Source organism: Haliaeetus albicilla, chromosome Z (genome assembly GCF_947461875.1).
Source record: "Haliaeetus albicilla chromosome Z, bHalAlb1.1, whole genome shotgun sequence".
Lineage (NCBI taxonomy): Eukaryota > Metazoa > Chordata > Aves > Accipitriformes > Accipitridae > Haliaeetus > Haliaeetus albicilla.
This window is the reverse complement of record NC_091516.1, coordinates 40,518,741-40,526,339: the sequence shown is the minus strand read 5'-3', so window position 1 is coordinate 40,526,339 and position 7,599 is coordinate 40,518,741. Positions and strand designations below refer to the sequence as shown.

Below are 7,599 nucleotides of genomic sequence, written 5' to 3'. Positions count from 1 at the left end.
TGATTCAGACACTGGAAATCTCTGGCTTGCTTGGTTTTAATCCCTGTCCCCTTTTGCTTTGTTGCTGTTTCCATGCAATGTGCCACCAGAATGCTGGGGGCTCTTGGTGTCTGTGCGGGAGCTTCCTTTTCGGGAATCAAGCAGTTGCTCAGCTCCAGACTCAAAACCCTCAGGTCAGCCTGTGCTCCCCGGGTGGCAGCTCCTGCTTTCCAGCACCAGGGGTTAATCATGCCATGTTTCTCAGTCCTCAACCCCGAAGTCTCCTGACATCTGGAAGAAGATGCTGGGGGTGGTTCAGTGGCAGCCTCCCAGCCTTCACCTCTTTATTCCACCCTGCCCAGCCTACATCACTCCCCCAACTGCACTCACTCCTTTTTTATCCTGTGGGAAACAAAAGCTTGGGAAAACTCTGTTTGGAGAGGGAAGTCACTTTTACCCAAGCTGCCTGCCAAGCATATGAGTCTCAGGCAGTTTAACCCTTTGAGTACCCACTCACATATTCCTGTCCTAATCATTGGACTGATTGATCAAACATCACTTTGAATGGATCGGCAAAAACCTGTGGGAATTTTACAAATGAATTTCCAAGTTTCTTCTTCCTCTACCAATGAATATTGATAATGAAGCTGAGCATAGGTAAGGAGGTCTCCTCAGGAGTGTTTTCATAATTCATGTTGGTGTCAAAATGGCAGAGTTTGCAGCAGGAGAGGCTCAGCACTCTGCACAATGACCTCTTGTTTGTCAGGTACTTACTTACACTGTGGAGAGACAATTTTGACACATGAGATGGTGCAGATGAACCATCCCTGGCAATTAGTGATCCTCAAGATACAACTCAAGGATCCTGGGCAAATGCTGGTGAGCACTGGGTCTGTCTTATATACCCCTCTCTGTGACTATACACAGTCCTCTCCTTCCCTTCCCTTCCCTTCCCTTCCCTTCCCTTCAAGTTGTGGTGAGGAGGGTGCTGAGACCAAGTTGGACAGCATGAGAAACTTCTGCCCTCTTCTTTTGAGGCTTGGCTTGGAGCAGACCTCTGGTGGAGCCCTGGATGCTGCTGGTGGATGGCTGTTGTGTGTCTCCTGCTTTGCTTGCTGCAGAGAAATAGTGCTTCTCCACTGTCCCACTGTGTTAGAGCATCCCAGACAGATCCGTGGTAGGAAGCTGTTACTGCCTGCCAACTCCAGCCCTCCTGGCTCAAGCAAGGTGTATGCCTCCTCGAAAAAAATGTTTACATGGCCTTTTTGGAGCATTTGCATGACCTCAGCCACTTGCCCTTCCTGGCCACAAAGGTTCTGCATTCAAGTTTTGGGGTGAGAGCTGGTGTGGGGTCCTCACTCCACGTGCCTGCAGAGCTGAGGTTATGACTGAGACTGGTGCCTGGCTGTGCCTTCACTGTTTCCTCATGCCATTGGGGCGTGGGACAGATGACTCGCTATAGCTCTGTGGTGTACAGCTGTTTCTAATACTTGAGTCTGCTTGCTTCCCTTCTGCAGTGTTTGAAAATTGTTCCTCTCTGTGGTTTTTACAGGCATGCTTCAGATCTGGTGTGCACAGAAGTGATAATCCTGCCCTAAAATGCTGATATGCAATCATTCCTTTGGGACCTGAGGGTTGATTCCCCTTTCCCTTGCATCCAAAGCAGTCCACTGAGACTCAATCTAGCTTCAGTAGGAGGTGAGGTGCTCCTGCTTTGGCAGGAGTTTTGAGGAACTTGTTTAGGGTAGCTGTAATCCTGCCATAGCCATACTGTTCAGACAGACAGGCACTGATAAACACATGCACTTCCACTGGCTTGTATAAATCTAAAAACAGGCCCAGGGAGGACCAGCAGATACCTTCTTGTCCCCCTGTCCCACAGCAGACTCAACAGATCAGGACTGCTCCCAATGCACATTTCTCTGTACTGCTCCTCCACACCTACCATAACCCTTTTTTAAAAAAAAAAAATCAGTTCCCATGATTTCTGCTCTTTCTCTCCCCTTGTTTCCCACTGTGTCACTCCCAAATCTCTTGCTGCAATTCCCATCCATTTTCTATTTCTATTTTGGTGAGTCATGGAGAGTAGTGTATTCCTCTGCACCATACAGCAAACCTCTGAGTAACTGAAGACTTATTCCCCAGCTCCCCTTGGGCTTCTTGTGTGCACATTAAACAGGCACACGTCTTTTAGCCCTCCCTCATGGGCTGTGGGAAGGTGAGCTCGGAGCAGGGCTCGGCACACTCAGTGCCCTTCACACATCAAACAGATGCCATGCACCAGGTCTGAATCTGCCCTGGCAGAGTATTCAGATCACGGACCTACACACCACTGTTTTCCTCCCAGCCCCGCTTCTCCCAAGCACTAACAAGGGCAGCATTTAACAGCAATTTGCTCTGCTCTTAAACCTCCAATGTTCCTACCAAAAAAAATCAGGAAGGGTTACCCACCCATGTAGTGGCTTAGCCAACTGTCTCCCTAGAGGTCACTCACCCCCAGAAAAGGAGAAAAAAAGAGAAATTAAATTTAATCATGCCTCTTGTGAAAATGCAAAGAGGACAGATACTCAAGGTGTTTTGATTATGGCTGATATGATTTTGCTAGTAGGCTACCACATTCATCAGGATGGTTATGAGACAATGGTAACTTCAAATATCACAGGAAGAAAATCTGATCTGTACACAGGAGACAAAGTTCTGTTGCTTGAGTAGCAAAAGAAGTCCCACCCTCATATATTTGAAGTATTTTCTATTTAAATCCGCATTAAAAAAAAACCATAGAAACCTCCATTCACAGAGATTTTTAATGTTGCTGTTGGATTTGTCCATTTTAAGGATCTTGTTTGGGTTTTTTCCTTGTGCATTCTAAGTGCCACTTTTTATTCTGTTACTGTTTGAATAGAAATTAGCAACAAAATATTGAAATAGAAGTGTAGCAGAAAGGAAGTACATTTAAGGACAGCAAAGACACAAGGAGCATTACACTGCATTGGATTTTAACGGATTGCCCTGTGCTGAACGTCACTGAAATTATCCATGCCATGGAGTTTAGAGAAAGCAACCCTCAAGAAAGACTGAGGCTGGAGCCTGGCTGTGCATGTTTGGGCTAAGAGGTTTCATTTTGCTGTTAAACTTAGGTATGTTTGTGGCGAGACCTACTGAACCCTGTCTACCTCTCTGCTCTGCAGGAAAGCTGCTCTATGTGCAGGCTCTTCTCATCTGGCTAAGGTAGAGCAGATTGTCTCATCCTTTCTCCTAGCCATGTGGTTCGGAAGGTCTGCCCATGTGGTAGGTGGAAGGGAGACCTGGTTAGGTCTGGGGGATCCTCAAAAGGAGCATGTCAGTTGAACTTGCTTTTGCTCTGACAGAGCTGTTTCATCCTTGCCTTATTTCAGCATAACTTCCCAGATTTACAGTGGGTTTTCTGTTTCCTTTTTTTTTTGCTTTTTTTTTTTTTTCCCCCAGATTTCCTAGCTGTTTGTTTGAAGAGGACAGAACTAGAATGAGAACCACTCATTAACTTTATGGCAGCATTATCTGAAGGTCCCACACAATACGATGGGATCACCAGGATTAGCCCTTTACACCGTTAAGCAAAGAGAAGCATGCTGCCCTGAAGAGCTTTTAATATAAAGCAGGATTTCTCAGTCCTGCTACCCTAGCCTGCATTACATTACAGTCACTTACTGGTTTTACAGGTTTCGTCATAGCACAGATCTCCATGGGTGGACAGAAAGATGCTTTCCACAGCGCTCTTTGTTCCCAATGTGATACAGCACACAGCTGGAGCAGTGTAAACCTGTACAGGTAATACAGGTAAAGGTTAGGAGATACATCTGTAATTTCCAGAAGACAAAAAGAATAAAAAAATTATTCTCATCCCCTTAAATCTTCACTCCATTCAAACACACCTCTGGATTTTGCACAGTCAATGAAGAGCTGAACATGGCAAAGAGCATGTGTCCCTGGAGGCTTAACAGCATGAGTACTGGTTATGCCCCTCAGCAGAAAGCAGAAGCCCCATGTCAGCTCTTTTTTCCTGTTTGATGCTTCTTTGAAGCTTGTTGGCTTTGCTATTCACCTGACCAAAAGTCACATATGCGTATCAGGGTAGGGCTTGTGCTGTTGAGCATGACCGATGCAAAGGAAGAGGTCTGCACGGCCACGTGGGCCATGAACACCAAAACCACTCCACTGCATTGCCTTGAGCCGTGACATTAATCCGTGACTTAAAGGCTTTCTAAGTCATGGAGGTAAAAACAGGCAGTTTTCCCAATCTGGAATGATAAGCTTCTTTGCATTCATGTTCCAAAAAAGCCCAAAAGGAATAAAACAGTGAAAGGGTCACATCTTCACTACATGTGAATCATGGCAGGGGGGCACCCCAAACAGGCAGCAGCTGGGAAGCAGCCCAGTGAAAGAAAGCAGGGCACTTGTCCTGACATACTTTGTTTTGCACCCAGAGGTTTATTAGAAATCCTGCTGGCCTTGATGCTGGAGCTGTTTACTGTTGTTAGGCTTGACAGCATATTATTAACTGCGATGGCAGAGAACACCATCTGTCTTTTCCTGAGCTATTTGATCAATCTGTGAGTTGGAGATTTTGTTGTTTTTTTAGAGGAAAAGGTGTAATTGTCCCAATTTGGTGCAAGATCTTGAATTATCACATTTAAAACAGAAATATAAACTCTCAGGCTTTTTTTCTTTCCTTTGTGGCCTCTCAATATTCCAAGCCCATTTTCTCTTGACTGTTTACTACTTTTAGTGATCATTTGTAGGCAATCCAGGAAATACAAGAAGACAAATAGAATGACAGACTGGGACTTGGAAGGTTTTGGGGAAGGTCATCAGCTAACGTCTCTAGCTTAGTGAGTAACATGGGTTGGTTTTTTTTGTGATCACCTGAATTTTGATTTTCAATCTTTTTCCCTCTACAATTAATAGAACTAGAATTTTGCTTTTCTTCTCTTTTATTTTTTTTTTTTAAATGGACTATTTTCTATGGGTGGTTAAATTTGGAGGCCCTAGCACCTACCGAGAGACATCTGACAAAGGATGTTAGTAGGAAGGTAGACTGGTTATACTTGGGAAGATCTTTAGGATAAGTATCAGAGAAACTGGAAGCATTAAGAGTAGGTGTATTTGGTTTCTGTGTCAAGGTTTTGGTAGTGGCAGGGGGGGCAGGCTACAGGGGTGGCTTCTGTGAGAAGACACCAGAAACTGTCCCCATGTCGGACAGAGCCAGCTCCAGCTGGCTCCAAGATGGACCCACCACTGGCCAAAGCTTAGCCAGTCAGCAATGTTGGTAGTGCCTCTGTGATAACATATTTCAGAAAGGCTAGGAAATGCTGCGCAGCAGCATCTGTGAGAGAAGAATGAGAAAATGCCAGAGAAACAGCCCTGCAGACAGCAAGGTCAGGGAAGAAGGAGGGGGAGGAGGTGCTCCAGGCGCTGGAGCAGAGATTTTCCTGCGGCCCATGGGGAAGACCATGGTGAGGCAGGCTGTCCCCTTGCAGTCCATGGTGGACCCCATGCCGGAGCAGGTGGATGTGCCCTGCAGGAAGCTGCAGCCCATGGAGAGGCCATGCTGGAGCAGGCTCCTGGCAGGAACTGAGGCCCATGAACAGGAGGTTTTCTGGCAGGTCCCAGGGGGGACCCACGCTGGAGCAGTTTGTTCCTGAAGGACTGCAGCTCGTAGAAAGGACCCACGTTGGAGAAGTTCATGGATGACTGTGTCCCATTGGTGGGACCCCACGCTGGAGCAGGGGAAGAGCATGAGGAGGAAGGAGCAGCAGAGACAACATGTGATGAACTGACCGCAACCCCCATTCCCCGCCCCCCTGCACTGCTTGAGAGGGGAGGAGGTAGAGAAAATCAGGAGTGAAGCTGAGCCTGGGAAGAAGGGAGGGGTGGGGGGAAGGTGTTTTTAGTTTTGTTCTTATTTCTTATTGCCCTACTGTGTTTAATTGGCAATAAATTAAATTAATTTCCCCAAGCTGAGTCTGTTTTGCCCATGATGGTAGGTTTTAAGTGATCTCCCTGTCCTTATCTCGACCCATGAGCTTTTTGTCATATTTTGTTCCTCTGTTCTGTTGAGGAGGAGGAGTGATGGAGCATCTTGGTGGGCACCTGTTGGCCAGCCAAGGTCAGCCCACCACAGGAGGCTCAAATCTTTTGGCGGGTTATTCATTCAAGGTCAATGCAATTGTCACTAGCCCTGAGGGTCTCTTCAGGTCTACACCAGGGTGAGATGGAGGGGGAACTAGTTTGAAAGTGAGAATCAGGCTCACTCTGAAACTGACTTGCTGACTTCCTGAACAAAGTCCTTGCAACTTATCCACAGGGAAGATACTCCCCTTGTGCATGTTTGCTCCCTACTGTCTTTGTCAACACAGTGAAACACTGTGTGCAGTTGTTGTGCATGTGTCATGCTGTCTCAGTACAATCCCAATCACTGGTGTGTGGTGGCGTTGCTTTTGAAAAAGCAAGGAAAAACTTCCATGAGTAAAGGGGTGTAGGGTTTTTTCCTTATAAAATGCAGACCAAAGTAGCACAACATTGATTTTTACACACACACAGATCCCCCCACCGCCCTCCTTTTTTTTGGTACTGCTGTTGTGAAGGATTACTCTACCAGCCCCTGTGTTACAGGTTAGGGCTCTGCTCAGGCAGCAAGGATGGATGGTGTCCACTCGGAGCTTCGAAATGGGAGCAGGGCTTCCCTGGCAGGAGGGGGGCTAGGGGGCCTCAGGGGCAGTTGCTGCCCCATGCAGGCTGCAGGGGGGCCCCCGCTCCTGGTGGCTCCTCATGGGGTTTGCTGGACCTGGCTTATTATTAATTAATAACAAATTAATTATTTTATATTGCAATAATACTTCACAGTTCCCACAGGGAACTGGGACTGCTATTTATTACATTCTTAATGCAGTAAACATGCAAAACACACACAAAAAGCCAGCTGATATTGTAATTATAGCAGTCCTGGATAGATGTGGCAGAGATAGGTATTTTTTCCTTGCAGACTTTTGAAGAAAAGTTAGACATAGTTCTGTAATAGTTGAGGAAAACAAAAATAAGCTCTCCACACTTTGCATTGATATGAATGAAAACGGAAAACTGTTTGACTTTACATAGAAAATGAGGTGTTTTACTTTAAAATTGACATTGTGATAATCAAAACCAGATTTGCACCAGCAAAACTGAATATTTTTTTTAAATTATGTTCTTTTGCTTAAATTGCTTTCCAGAAAACAAACAAACAAAGAAAACAAAACCCCCAACTTTTTATCTGTATTTTTTTCTTGCTCTAAAGGCTCTTCACTGGAAAAGATAAAGAATGGATCAGTGCCACTTCTGGGTGGGATTGTGATCCTTAATGAGTTACTAATAGCAAAGTAAAGTACCCATGCTGTGTGCTGAAAAAAGAGGGGAAGCTGGGCTAGTGGTTTAAGGGAACTCCCATCCTGATTTGCAAAAGGTCAGTGAAGGAGATGCAACCCATATCACTAGCACATCCCCTAACGAAACATGCCCACAAGGTGTTCAGACACCACTGCATGGGCAGTTTTAAGACCTGAGTGCCAGCTCTCAACCCAGCTGGAGCTGCAGAGGAAGCGGGGG

At 45.9% G+C, this 7,599-nt stretch overlaps 1 long non-coding RNA gene across 1 annotated transcript; it reads left to right on the top strand.

The window, feature by feature from the left end:
• Positions 1–230: 230 nt before the first annotated feature.
• On the top strand, positions 231–7,318 carry LOC138683770 (uncharacterized). Its single transcript, XR_011323208.1, has 3 exons — positions 231–636; positions 746–858; positions 1,017–7,318. It is a non-coding gene; the product is annotated as an uncharacterized lncRNA (long non-coding RNA).
• Positions 7,319–7,599: the final 281 nt, after the last annotated feature.